This window comes from Protopterus annectens, chromosome 11.part0, assembly GCF_019279795.1.
Source record: "Protopterus annectens isolate FY-2018-M chromosome 11.part0, PAN1.0, whole genome shotgun sequence".
NCBI classification, from domain to species: Eukaryota; Metazoa; Chordata; order Ceratodontiformes; family Protopteridae; genus Protopterus; species Protopterus annectens.
In genome coordinates, this window is record NC_056745.1 from 852,013,648 (window position 1) to 852,029,455 (window position 15,808).

Genomic DNA, 15,808 nt, shown 5'->3' on the forward strand with positions numbered 1-15,808 from the left:
ATTTGGCATTTTGGCATTACAACTGTCAATATCATTTTTTGATATGCCTTGGTATATAAATTTGGTGCTCAAAAGTGGGGCTAATTTTGCTTATATCTTCAACAATGTGAGATTACTGACTGTTGGGATGTTGTTACAAATTTTTAACGGATCAAGTGGAAATCTTTGGGTTTTCGGCTTTTTGTGGGGACGCCATCTTTATTTTTCAACTGAGATATTACAAATGAAACATACAACTTTTGTATAACTGGTTTCTCATCATCACTGCTTGTTGAATTGAAAGGTTGTGACTTTTCTTTATTGATTGGACCTGTTCATGGTTGAATACAGAGACTTGGATATATGGGATGATGTCATGTTACATTACATTTTTTTAATAACCGGATATCTTTATTGAAGAACTGGGGTATCGGGACTGTTTATACATCATATTTTGGACTTCTTTTGATGCAATTTTTTTAAATATTTATTACTGTGACTTTATTATAATTCTAGGCTTACTATGTTTAGACGTATTCTGGTTGTCTGTTATACTAGGACGATTTACAAACAGATACGGTGTATACCTATGATATATGTATGAATAGTGTGGGCAGTCTACTGTCTATATGTGAATTTCTTTAGATTATGACACTGCTTTTTCAACGCGGATGTTTATTATCGGCTGTTGCTTTATGGCTTTATTGAGGTCCTAATAAATATATAGATGTATTGGGACATATTGGGATACGAACTAACTTACATCCAAGTTATTTAGCTCCATCATACACTTGATGTATGTTTGGAATATGTACTTTACATGATCTTTATAGTGTGTTTAAACTGGGACATTACATTTCTATCATTTTGGGTCACGTGGTTTGTTGGTCTCAGTTACCTCTGTTTTCAGAACCTTTATTGGGGTCTGCTTATTTTTTGGATGCCTTTTACAGACCCAAGATTTAAACTATTTTTAGTCCTAGAAGGACAAAGTTAAATCATATATGTCTATGTGCATTGATTCAACATATTACTAGTAATGCCTGGTCAGGCATAATGATTTTGTTGTGTTATGAAGGTGTCAGAGATGCAGTCGGTCACCTTTTATCCACCAGTATATGTTCTTACTAAAGGACTTTATTGTGAACCATATTAGGCGGAACTGTTTTTATTGCTTTTATGCACTAACAGTCAACAACAGTGAGTGGCAGAGACGTAGGTCAGCCTTTACCAATTTTTATAGTGGCTAATGCTTTATATTTTGGTTCTGAGAGACACCAATATTTAATGTTGTTTGATATATTTGGAATTTCTTTAGATAACGGAATTATTGGGACCAACATCCAGGAACTCATAATAGAGGTTTATATACATATACATTTGGATCATGTTCTGCTTGCTATTAGAGTCTAATTTGGTTGTTGGTTGTTGGTTTTGTTCTTTACCATGGTTTAATAGTCATTCATTTTTGGGTTAGATATAATTCAATATTTAGATTTATAATTGATGATGGAAGAACGTAATTGATTCAACTATTAACATATTTTTGATATAATGGACCTCACTAAGCTATTACAAGGTGTATCAGCTGATAGAGACAATTTAGAGATTTTTAGTTTTAAACCAACTAATTTCATCAATACTGTTGCAGATAAGGATGACCCACAACATCTTTGTGGTCTATTATTTCAAAAGTTGACCAAATATATGAAAACACTTAGGGCTAATATGTGGCACCTAAAATTATTTAAAGCTTATAAGCTTAAGGACATCACACCATGAGGTTTACGAGTCAGGATTCAACCACTGGTGGGACAGATAGATGACCAACTCTCTCAGGATTGGGACTTAGCACAACATAAAGCATCAATGCTTTTTGTAGACATCCTAATTGCATATTATGAAAGGATGATTGATAAATGCATAGGGGAGGTTACTATTAGTTGTGAAGAGGCCAACATTTATGAGACAGAAACCTTTTTCAGTGGCTATTTAAGTAACTTGGCTAAAGATCTATCTATATTGGAGGAATAGCTAGTTAAGAAGAAAACCCAAAAATTCCAAAGAGACATTATAGATTATGAAAAGGAGAAACCCTTTGTTACTCAAAAAAGTGTGTGATTTTCAGATTCTGGTTTCAAAACAATCAATCGAAAGAAAAAACCCAGATCAATACTTAGAAAATCAGCACAAACTTATAGTGGCACTTCTGAGGAGGATTCATCCTCTGCCACTGATCTAGACTCCCTTTCTACCCAAGAAACTCCGGTGGCCAAAAGGAAACCTCATGTAAACCCTTTAGGTATAAAAAACGTAGGGGAGTAGGAAACATAGAAAAACACACAGTATTCAACAATTGATGGAGAAGATCATATCTTAGTGAATAATGTACATAACATCTCATCACACCAATTGTCTGATGTACAAATTAAACTATTGATTAAGGGTCTCAATTTTGTGCCGACTTTTGTGGTAACTGAACATACACTGGTCAATGAAATTAATGATTTTTGTAGATTACTTAATTTGAAAATATTTTTTTTCAGATACACAAAATACTCAAGGATCTACGGGTTTCCATTTTGGAAAATCTAATTTTGAGCCCCCATGGACAAGCATGTTGCAGTTTTCAGGGAGTGTGTGTTAAAAGAACTTCATTATTCTCAGGGACACCAGCCGGTTAGCTATAATTTGTCTAAAGCAGAACAACAAGCATTACAGGACCTTAGTAATAATCATGACCTGGTTATTTTGTCGGCAGACAAGAGAGGTGGCATTGTGGTTATGGACTGGAATCTGTGCCAGGCGGAGGCTGAAAAACAACTGTCTGGTACACATGGTAGTCGATCCAACTCCGAACTTCAAAAAAGAAACTGATTCCTTCCTAGACCTAGTAACAGAGGAAGGCATAATTAGTCAGAAAATTTGTAGACAACTGAAGGTTTCAGATCCCGTGCCTCAGTTTTTATATCTACTACCAAAGATACATAAACATCCCACTAACCCTCCAGGATGGCCAATTGTATCTGGCAGGGGATGATTAACTGAACCTTTATCTGCCTTCCTTACAGAACATTTGCAACCTCTGTTATCTATGGTTAGGTCTAGGTTGAAGGACACTGCACAATTTCTTAATGTTATTCAGGACACACAACTGGAATCAGCTTGGTATCTATGTACACTAGATGTAACCTCCCTATACACTAGTATACCACACTGGGCAGGCCTAGAGGCTATTCGGTTCTGGCTTGACAAATCACAACTATACACTCCTGTGTTCAACACACTCCTTATATGTTTAACTGAACATGTGTTGTCAAAAAATGTTTTTTACTTTCATGGGAAATCATACTGGCAGATTCGTGGTATGGCTATGGGAGCATCTTTTGCTTCCATTTATGCCGACCTGTTTATGGGTTTTTTGGTGGAACAGTTAATATATGATGACAATCATAATATATTTTTGGACCAGCTTGGCATTTGGAGACGATATTTGGACGATTGTTGGATGGTGTGGCGAGGGGATCAGCAATATGTGTATGAATTTATACAATACCTTAATGACAACAAGTGGGGTATTCAGTTTACATTGCACATAGAATATGAACAAATAACATTTTTGGATGTCATCATAACCAGACAGCAGGACCATACACTGGAATCACAAGTATACGGAAAATTTCCAGAATATAACACCTTGTTACATGCCTCCAGCTATCATCCTCACAACATCATCAAAAATATTCCTAAGTCTCAATATCTACGTGTTAAACATATTTGTTCCTCCGAACAAACTCTCAAAGCCTGCCAGGATGATTTAACTCATAGGCTACTTACCAGAGGATATCATCAGGATCCTATTATTTGGATATTACATCAGGCTGATCGAACAGACAGGTGCCAATTGTTACAATATAAGGACAGAACTATTCGGACTGAAAATCATACTTCACAACCAGTTAGGCTAGTCACTACTTTTGGGACCAATACCAATAGATTTAAAAGCATTATAAACAACCATTGGGATATTTTGTTAGCCCAAGACAAATTGAGTGAATTGCTGAACCCCAGATGTCTATTTTCATATCGTAGAGGTAGAACTATAAACTCTTATTTAACCCATTATAAACATTACAGTCCATCTATCAGCCTACAAAGAACCCTGTTTGGAAATATACTATGAGGATGTGTTTCTTGTGGTCATTGTACATGTATTTTATACCAAGAAATTCACTAGCTATAACACATCCAAAATTTATGAAATAAGATGTTTTGGAAATTGCAGCAGTGATTGGATTGTTTATTTGGCCACTTGTTTCTTTTCTTCATTTTATGTTGGACAAACATCCAGACCTTTTAGATATAGAATCAGTGAACATTTAAGTGAAATTAGAAACAAAAGGGTTTCTAATGCCCTTTACAAACATACTTTAACATATAAAACTGCTAAATTCACCTTTACCATAATAGATAAAATTCATATGAATAAGTTATGTAAAGCTTCATGGCACAATTTACTAAATCAAAAAGAATCTGCTTGGATTACTAGGTTACGTGCTTTATTTAATCCAGGCTTAAATGAGTTAAGTTATTTCTGGTTTGATGGACTATTTCAATTAAGTGAGATATATATAAGCAGCTACAAGGGTTTGCCCCAATGAATATTTTTTGTTGTACTGAAGAAGGCTATAACTCGCTTTTTTTGTATTCATGGGATTTGCCACATTAAAATTCTAATATATTTTTTCATCTTTCCTTTGTGCCGGATATTTTTTGGACTCAATATTACTATGGCTTGATCCGTGCACTTTGTCTTCCATGCATATTTTTGGTTTGGTCTGTTGAATCTAGGGACCATCATTAACATGTCAGTCTGGTTCTACAGTTATAAACTGAAATCTGAATAGAAAAAGTAATGTACTGCAAGACATATATTTTCCACACAGGTAGAGAATTCCGAATAGAAATACAAGTATGATGTGTATAACTATGAAAAGTATACAATTGTGTTGATCATCCCCAGTACTACAAATAGATGCAAGCTAGCCTTCCACACTCTGCAGTCTGGCCCAGACAAGTCCCGAAAGTGCCACGCTGTCATGGGTAGTTTCCCCAGTTGCTAAGAAACCTGCACAGAGAGAATATCACAGTATATGTATGCCAAAAGCACAACACACACTCCAGGGCCTACAACTAATATGTGAATCTGAAATATGTGTAGAAACAGCAATGTAATGTACACACAGTTCATCTGCACAGGGCCCACAGGAAAAGAAATCTGTATCGAAACAGGTATGATGTGTATAACTAAAATAAGGGTACAATTGATCTGTTGAAATTTACAGCTGTTGGTGTGCTGTAGCAGGCCCATAGCCCAGGTAATGTAAGTATGGTCAGAATGTAGAGTAGTTAATAGTAGTGTACTGACAAATATAGCAGTTGTCAATTGAATCTGGTCCCTTCCCCCACCACTCAACTGATCAAATCATCACATTGAAACCAACATGGATATGTTTGTAAATAAACCTCTACTGTTGGGACCATTGTTCCATTTGGTTAATCATTTGTTTAAACTGCGTGCATACTATTATTCCCTGTTGAATAATCATTGTCAATGCCTGCCTCACATACCTCTAACTGGCATGCTGTTGCAAATCTGAATGCCATTCCTATATGCATGGGTTCTGTTTGCTATGGCATTGTTATAATTGCACTGTTTTGTGTAAATGGGAATATCCATGCATGCTACTTTGACTAATGTTATGATGTGTTGCTCATAACTAACCAGTATTCATTGTTAATTTCCACACCATAGCACATACGGGAGGGCAGATTCCAGCAGATCTGCCTCTCCCACCTCACCTGGTTGAGGCACCGGGTCCCGAACATCTGGGACCCAACCCAGACCTCCCTCATCTGCTGGTCCTGCACCACCCTTAGGTGGAACTGCTAAGGGGATGGGGCTCACCTCCCCCCCGCAAGTGGGCACGGTGAGGATGTTGTCACCTGGGACAAGGTTTGTGGCATGGTGCGCAGTGTCCTCCAGATGGAGCTGGATGACCACCTGTGCCAGGTGGAGGGCAGGCTGGCACACATAGAGGGCCAGGTGACCCCTCCAGCTCAGCCCCCAGGATAGCCACCTTTGGTGCTGTGGAGGAGTAGTGGTAACTGCCATCAGGTGGTATAATCAGTGCCACTACTACCATCTGGGGGGGGCTCATGAGCCTCCAATTTCCAACCACCGTCCTCATCAAGGTGTTTACCACCCCATGTGTCATACACCAACCCTGTCTTCTGTCTTGTCTGCCTTGACTGTCTGCAAATTTAATGTCTCCTACCAAACCTCCCTCATCACACTTACCTATAATCCTTCCCTAACATACCACTCTCACCTTAAAAAAAGGCATCTGTCCCAAAAAAATCATGTCCCATACATAGCTTTGCATTTTGCCCAGAGACATGTATCCATCACACAATCTAACCTTACCAATCATGCTTATTGCATGATGCCCACTCTCCTCCATGTAGGGTGTGAGGCTCCAAATTCTAAATTGCCCACATTGAAAGCAGCTGTTGCTGCCGAAGAAATGCAGAGCTATGGTCCTTTCCTATACCCATCCTGCACATCTCTACCTGTTTCTCATCTTGTTTTCCCCCTGCTTACCCCAATTTCACCACTTTCCTATCTCTCTTTTTTCTTTTCTTTTTGAAATTAGCATGGGTTTCAGCTGCTGTTAGAGGGTGTAAGAGAAGATGAGCTCACTTAACCACTACTTAGCTCCACACAGCTCCACGTAAACCTGCTTACAACTGCTTTAAAGTGCCTTAATCACTCTGTCTCCAACAGACTCTGTTCTGCCCAGCAACAAAATAACAAGCCCTTGCAAGTCTGAAGCTCAGGACCCTGCAGACTATAGCCAAAGCAATTTACCACTAAGCCATTTGAGATATACATAAACATGATGTTTTCTCAAACATATCATGCAGCACAATCATTCAGCAGTAGGGAAAATGTATTTATATATGTAGATATATATATATATATATATATATATATATATATATATATATATATATATATATATATATATATATATGTATATATATATATATATATATATATATATATATTTATATATATATATATATATATATATATATATATATATATACACATACAGGTATGTCTACGGGTCTACCTGATATGGTCGACAGCTCATATGATCAAAAACCAAAACACTGACACCAGAACACTGACAGCTGAAAACACTGAAAGCTCATTTGATCGACAGCTCATTTGTTCGACACATGAAACCAAAGGATTACGCCCTTCCCCCACTGTAGGGCGACCCTGGAGTAGAAATAATAAGTTTGGGGGGTGTGGGGGCACAGCCCCCATTAGGTGTGGGGCAAAGCCCCCCACATATGTCATAAATTCTAAACATACATATGGATACATTGAACTGAGTTGACTGCATTCATGTTCATAATGTGGGGGGCTTCACCCCCCACACCCCCCAATGTGGGGGGCTGTGTCCCCCACCCCCCCAAACTTATTATTCCTACTCCAGGGTCGCCCTACAGTGGGGGAAGGGCATAATCCTTTGGTTTCATGTGTCGACCAAATGAGCTGTCGATCAAATGAGCTTTCAGTGTTTTGAGCTGTCAGTGTTCTGGTGTCAGTGTTTTGCATGTCGATCATATGAGCTGTCGACCATATCAGGTAGACTCATGTCTACATATATACAGACACACACAAATATATATGTACACACATGTATATATATATATATATATATATATATATATATATATATATATACACAGAGAGAGAGAGACTCTACATATATACAAACACACCCACACACACACACACACACACACACACACACACACACACACACATATATATATGTGTGTGTGTGTGTGTGTATATGTATATGTATATATATATATATATATATATATATATATTATATATATACATATACATATATATATATATATATATATATATATATATATATATATATATATATATATATATATATATATAAATACATGAATGACTGTGCTGCATGATATGTTTGAGAAAACATCATACATATCCGCTCAGATGGCTTACTGGTACATTGATGTGTCTAGGGTGTGCAGGGCCTGGATCACATACTTGCAATGGCTGATAATTTATCTGCTGGCCAGAACAAGGGCTGTTGGATACAGGGTGCTTAAGGTACCTGTAAGCAGTTGTAAGCAGGTGTGAAGTGGACAGTTATGTCTGGTGTGAAATGTTTGTTGGGAACACATTGCCCTTTGTTTGCTAAGGTGACTGTGGAATGTTGCGGAAGGATTGCAGGTATATTTGGTGAGGTATGTTGAGTCAGAAGACATTCAAGACAGCATACATGGGTGGAATATGACACATGGTGGATAAACACCTTCGACAGGGAAGGGTGTATGGAAATTGGAAGCCCATGAGCCTTCAATTGGAAACAGTTGGACTGAGGTGGTTCTGCTGGGGGCTGAGCAGGAGGAGCACGGTGCCCCTCTAATTGTGTCACAAAGGCCTCAAGGTGGTGAAGCAGATCCCCCAATTATCTGCAGAGCTCCCTATGCACCAGACCCTGGACCTGACATCAGGTGATAGAATCCTGTCTGTGCGCATTCCCAGGGGGGTGGACAAGCACCATCAGGTAGTTCCAACTTAATGTAGTGCAGGATCAGCAGATAAGGAGGTCCCAGGTTGGGTCCCAGACATGCTGTGGCCTGGTTACATGGCCAGATGAGGTGGGATAGGTGGTTCTGCTAGGAACAGCCTTCCCAAACATGCTATTGTGTCACAGTCTTAGAACATAAGTCGGTAGTAATAATCAACACAATCCAGGATTAGTTATTATCCCAAAATACAAGATTTGGAACAGTTGCATAGCAAACAGAACACATGCAAATATGGAACCACAGTGGCCATTACAATGGCATACAGAATACACTGCTAGCAAAAGGCCAAAAATGATAGCATTTCAACATGGAACATGAAGAGAAACACATTTCAATATTTGTTGCACAATAGGATATATGTTCCAACAATAGGTTTGGTGTAGACATACACATTGATTTGTGTGTTCAGGTTATTGTTGCAGATATGGTGGGGGAGAGAGAGATGTCAATTAACAACTATTATATCCGTGCAGTATGAGTTCCTCAGACCTTTTTTTCCTCTTTATGTCTTCCAGGTACTATGTCGAGAGAGGTCCTTCCCAGGAAAATGACATCCTCATAAACTACCTGGTGCAGCACCACCAAACCCTCTTTGGGGATACAGCCCATGATCTGCAGGAGAGGACTGCCCTGTGTAACGAGTTTGTCCACAGGGTAAATGATGTTGGCCTGCATAACCACAGTAATGAGCAGGTGCAACATCGGTGCACTGATCTAATCCGCCATGCCCTTCAGCATGCTACTGTAGTTAGGAGGGACCAGCTAGCTGCAGGTGGGGGTCATGCTATCCAGCCCCCACTGACACATGCTGAGGATCTCCTCGCCAGCCTTGGGGCACCTGCCCACCAGGCAAGCCAAGAACCTGCTGATAGCATTGTGTAGGTGGGTGCCACCCCACATTGGACGAGCGGTGTGCAGGGAAGGCCCCAGGGCACATTAGTACACCACTGTTGCTTCTCCATCTTTATCTGTAAATTATCTTCATGCATATGTCAGATAACATAGTCTGTTGCTGCAGTGGAGTAATGAACAGATGTGCATAATCTCTAGTATTGTGAGTTTGTAGTGTTGCTGTACTATAATACTGCTCCCACCCTGTACCAATGCCACAGGTGTGGCTACTGACATCACATCTCTCACACAACTATGTAGGTCCCTTTGATATACCTCCGGGACAGCAGCCTGTAGCTGGTGAGTATGGTTTTATTTTGATCAGGTTTGCCAATACAGCGGCCATGTTATGGCCATGCTATTTGCCGTGTACACATTTAACACACCTACCCATAATGCATGCTGTGCATGTTCACTTATAGTTGCTGTTAATTGTACTGCTTCACAGTGGTCACCATGGTGGCAACTCTGAAGGTTATATAAGAGTCCTGCAGTATAACTAACAACCTGTCAGCGCAAGATGTGTGAACAGAGATGAACATAATGGTGGGTCAAATGGCCTACAGTAGGGACATGTCTGAAACATTACCTTTATACAGTGGCTACAACACTGTATATACCACTATTACAATGGCAACTGTTACAGATCTACACAACGGCATAACACAATACCACATTCCACAACTTTTACAATCTGTAATGTGATCCTAACATGAGCAATGAATGTGTAATATGGCATCCTATGTTAGGAAAACAAATATGGGGAATCCATACCTTCACAAACACTGGAAGCATATGTGTACACACACTCCAAATAACATATTGTGGAAGCAGCTTTTGAGGTACTGATAGCATTTCAGTCTTCATGAGTATGCACCTTCCATCAAGGACAAGTCCTCAATGTCATACCAAGTAATGGTTTGCTGTCCAAGACATATGCCCATGATATTTGCCCACTCACCTGCAGCAGAGACAGCCGTGGCTTTCACACATCTTACAAATCATTGAATAGATCCCATATCCAAAATGTAGTGCTCAGAAGTGGGAGATGTAGCCTTAGCTCATCATTGCATATGCCATGGCAAACAGTGCAGACAGTCATGTATGTGACGATGAAGTATGGGACAACATTAATGTAGAAAATAAACAGATGGCCATCCAAGACAGATGACAACACATGCTGCAAGCTGGTCATGGAGGCTGCATAGAAACATGCTGCAACAATAAGAGACCTGCAGGAATGTCTACAAGTACTGCCTATGCAGTACCTGTGTCGACAATTGCATGGAGTCTGCATAAATGTGCCCTCTGGGTTAGGGTAATCAAATGGAAGAGTTGTTCCACAGGAAACATCATCCAGGGCTCTCTACAGGTAGCATATGTACAACATCAAAAGTCTTCCAAAGGCATGTGATGCAATATGTAATAGTGTACCGAGAACAAGGCTGAAACCTACAGACAGTATTAATAAATATACATGTGCTGCGCAAGCAAAACCTCACTCCACCTCAGGCCCACCAAACCCATCTTTACCTTGCTGGTACTAGTGTACACCTTTAGGTTTGCTGTTCATTCAGAGAAACTAGGCTGGTAGACATGGTGTTGTGAATTTAGGGCACTGTAAAATTACACTCATGTGTGGCACATAGTTGTCAAGCATCAGCAAAAAAGCTGAGGAAGGGGGGATGTCATCTTGAAACACAACAGTGAACTGAAGCATACATTCAAAGCTCACTAAGAATGGCTGTATCTGAACACAGTCAAGGTCATGAATTGTGCCAGACATAACCTTGACTCCACAGCAATAGTGAAGGCAGTGTGTGACCTCCAAGGGCTGTGCACATGAATTGACCTTGCAATCTGGCACACTTGGGGGACATTTGTAGGGCGGAGTGACCATATAATTGCAAGTGCAGATGGGCCATGCTAGTTTACCCCTTCCAGGAATAGTGACTCCTGTAGTTCACTTAACAGGTACTGCAACAAACCATCATGTTAAGGGTGTGCACACTTATGCAACCTACATATTGTATGCATCTCAATCAGCATCTGCACATCTAACACATTTGTTTGATACTGAATTTGATTGCACAGTTCATATATCACATATCAGGTGTGTGTAATGTTACCATAGTCAGTATTGTGACCCCATGGCATATCAGGGAAGAGGGTGGCATGTCAATAAGGGTGTGTACACTCCTCATAGCCACAGTAAGCATTGAAGGTTGGCAGTATAATTGTATTATATTGCTCATACATGCACTGCTGATGATGAGATCTGCAAATCAGACATCAGGCATTCAGTATTGACATCTGTCCTCATATCATCCCAGGTATGTGTTAGACAAAAACGTAGGGGATGTGAGCAACAAAGTAAACATAACTGCCATACATATATACATTCAGCAATGTCATGTACACCCCTATGGTATGATGCACAGCATGTGCCAGGGTGCTGAAGAGGTGCACAGCAATACTGTGTACATGGGTGCAGTGTGTTCCAGGGGAAGGGGCATCACCTCCTAACACAACTCATGCATCACAGAGATGTATAATGTTGGTAACAGGGATTGAGTATACTTGCAGTGCATGCTGTTGAGTGCCATATGTCATGCATGTTGACAGTTGGGTAATGAGAGGTCTGTGTAATATCTTTGTGCCACCTCATCTGTAAGTGTGTGTGTGTGTGTGTGTGTGTGTGTGTGTGTGTGTGTGTGTGTGTGTGTGTGTGTGTGTGTGTGTGTGTGTGTGTGTGAGAGAGAGAGAGAGAGAGAGTGTGTGTAGAGGTAAGAAATGATGTACAGGTCTTAAAGTATGTATTTTGTTTTCCCCTCACAGGTGGTGAGGTGGGTCAGGGTCCCTCCTATAGGCAAACTGATGTTAGTTTCCATACAGACTCTGACAATGATGATAGGTATGGTGAGGCACAGGCAGGGTTGTCAGGGGCCGAAGCTGTGCCATCGGTTGACATTCCACTGTTATCCACCCCATCTCCACACACAGTCATATTGCCTATACATACCGCATCACCAGTGGCCATAGATGAGGGACAGGACAGTGTGGTGACTCTAGCAAGTGTGTCTTGCCATAGCAGCCATAGCTGGATAACTAGTGAGGTACCATACAGGCAGATGTACAGGGGTGCTTGTAGGAGGGCTGCTGGCCATCATGCCACTAGCAGAAGTGCCACAGGAGGTGTCACCAGATGCATTTGGGCTGTCATTGAGGCACAGGCATGTATGTAATGTTATACTAGACAGAGTGGAGAGCTACTCATTCTGCTGTTATTGACAACATCACTGATCTTGCAGGTGCCCACCATTATTTTGCAGAGGTCCTGGATAGATGGTTGGGTGAGATGGTGGGAATCCTCTACCATGTAATGTCTGTGTTTGCACATATGATGGGAGTAGGGCAACAGCCACGTGAACATAGGTCAGCAACACCAACAGGTGGAGGTCTACTTGGACGTGCAACAAGTCGCAGCTGCTCCCGTAGTGACAGTACCAGCACCAGGACTGCAGGAGGGTGCTGTCCACACCACAACATAGCAGGCCACATGCACATGGCCCTGGCTGGTCCCAACAGGGACCCAGATCCAGCGGACATTTGTCATCCTCAGGGACGAGAGTGCCATATCTCACCTTGTGCCTGGTAGTGCCCCTGGAACCCCTGGCAGGCACAGTTCTCATGTCCATGGCCAGAGTTGGTGAACTGCACACCCTGCCATGTGCAGTTGGCAGCTGTCCAAAAACACCTGTATAGGGAAGCCACATGGCAGAACTGTGTGCATGCATATACACACACATCACCAACACAGCTAAGGCAACCCCATACCCACACACCACATCTGCACAGCCCAATAAATAATGAAATCCACTAACATACACATGATGTCAACCAAACAGCTCAGCCTATATCTCTGGCAAACCCACAACACACCCTCTGCATATGATGATACCTGTGCCACATCCCTGTCATCCATAACATCAATGCAGGGACAGGCTAATATCGTTCTGATGCACAGGGTGAATGTAGTAGGGTATACCAATGTAATGCTGTATAACATGTTTTCAGCAGAAAAGTTTAATGCTTACATGTCAGGATGTGTAGCTGTCCAGCCATGATGCATTATAGCTGTTATTAACAATGACTGATTGTGGTCTGCATAATATAAGCAATTTGTGTTGTAGGTGTCTATGTGTCAGCAGGATGTTGGTCTGCTGTTGTTTCCTACAACGGGTATGGCATTGTGGTGACACCTTGATTGTGCCATATCTGAGGTACAGCTGAACACAAGTAGCAGGTCTGTATAACAGTTTCTGCATGTGCCACATGACTGATAGGTTTGAGGGGTGTATACAGGTGAGTGCGTAGTGACTGATGTCAGCAGCCCTTCTACAGTGGACAATGGTAAGTGTACTGGGTGACATACACCACATGTTTATGTAAATCACACACACAGGGCAGCTTTGGTGTTGAAGCAATGCACAGAAAATACTGTACACATGGATGTACTTACTTTTGCAGTGAACACATTTTAGCCTATGTAATTCCACCAAGACAAAATAGGCAAAACATCACATCACTAAATAATTAGTCGCTAGTTTAATGTCATTGACGATGATACTGGTAGGGTATTTGTCCCCTTCCCCAATGTAGTGCAATCTTGTAGTTGGTAAACATAAGTGTGCTGATGTGGATGGCACAGCCCTTCACTTTGGAAGGTGTGGGGTGGTGTAGAATCGCACATAGTGTGATTGACAACTACTTAACCTATTAACATAAACTGTACAGTATTATAGCCAACTAAGTAGGGAGATACACACAACAATAATCCCAATGAGGGTGGCTGTGTCCACAATATCCACACCCAACTATATATATATATATATATATATATATATATATATATATATATATATATACCAACTCCAGTATCACTGTACAGCTATACAGTGGTGAAGATGGCATTTACATATCTACTACTAGCTTTGATGGAATGATTTTCCACTAGTTAATACCTTTGAAATTTTAGCAATTGCCAGTCAGTTCTTAGACAGATGACCTCCTGGGCCATGTATTTTCTGCAAACGAAGTAGATCCCTTCACATACACACACACACTTACTTCACAACACTGAGAATAGATCCTCTACCTAGATACTTATTGCTACTAATGTGTTTGGCCTTAATTGCACACACCACACAGCTTTTAGGATGAGGTGTGCACCAAGTTTCTTGTTAAGTGAAGAACATCACCAGGTCTTGTACAGTATGGTAATGGGGGATGTACTAGTTGTTAATGAACAATACATAGTGTGTCATACTGTCATATACACATTGACAAACACATAACAGTCATCAACACATCTGAGAGACCTGGGTTTATCAGTGCTAACTACCTTGTCAGTGAGTCCATTCTGTTACAGATAATTTGCACACAGCACATGCATCATTGGGTTGGATAGTGTAATCAGTTCCCTATATGGTTGATGGTGACAGTGGTCCTCATACAGTGGACCTTTGGACATGTACTAGGGGAACCATGGTGTAAAGACAGTATAACCAGCACCCACACCCCACATTGAATATTTTACTTACTGAAATCCATGATAATACTCTGACATACCCACAATCACACATTGACCAGGACTGCAATATAACCCTTGGTCTATCTAATCAGTGCTACTATAGGGATATGCATCTATTGCCCATGCTACAGGGATAGTAGGGTGATGGTTTGTCATGGCTCTCCTACTGTCAGCAACATCATTATCCCTTATACTGCATGGCAAGGTGTATTGTATTTGGAGAATGTGGCCTCAGAATGCTGTATCCTATAAATATACACACTTGCACCCATACACACACTTGCCAGGACTCTGAGCTTAACCTATTCCTATCAACCCATTTGTACAACAATGTTGTGCTGGTTCTGCAAGCTCCAGGTAGCCCATAGGGTGAAGAGTGTAACACGGTACACTTAATGTCCATTATAGCAGCAGCCATGTGTAACTATGGCAATGGGGGGTGTAGTGGGTTAGAAGGTCCTCAGGGCATTATCAACTACAAGTTTACAAACACAGAGACACTATTATTCTCAATAATGCATACTGACACATTTGTCAGTACTAGTGTCCATAGGTGCAGCTGTTCATAGGTGTGTACCAGGATATTGTCCATGGAGATATGAAAATAGTAGGGGATGTGGGTACAGT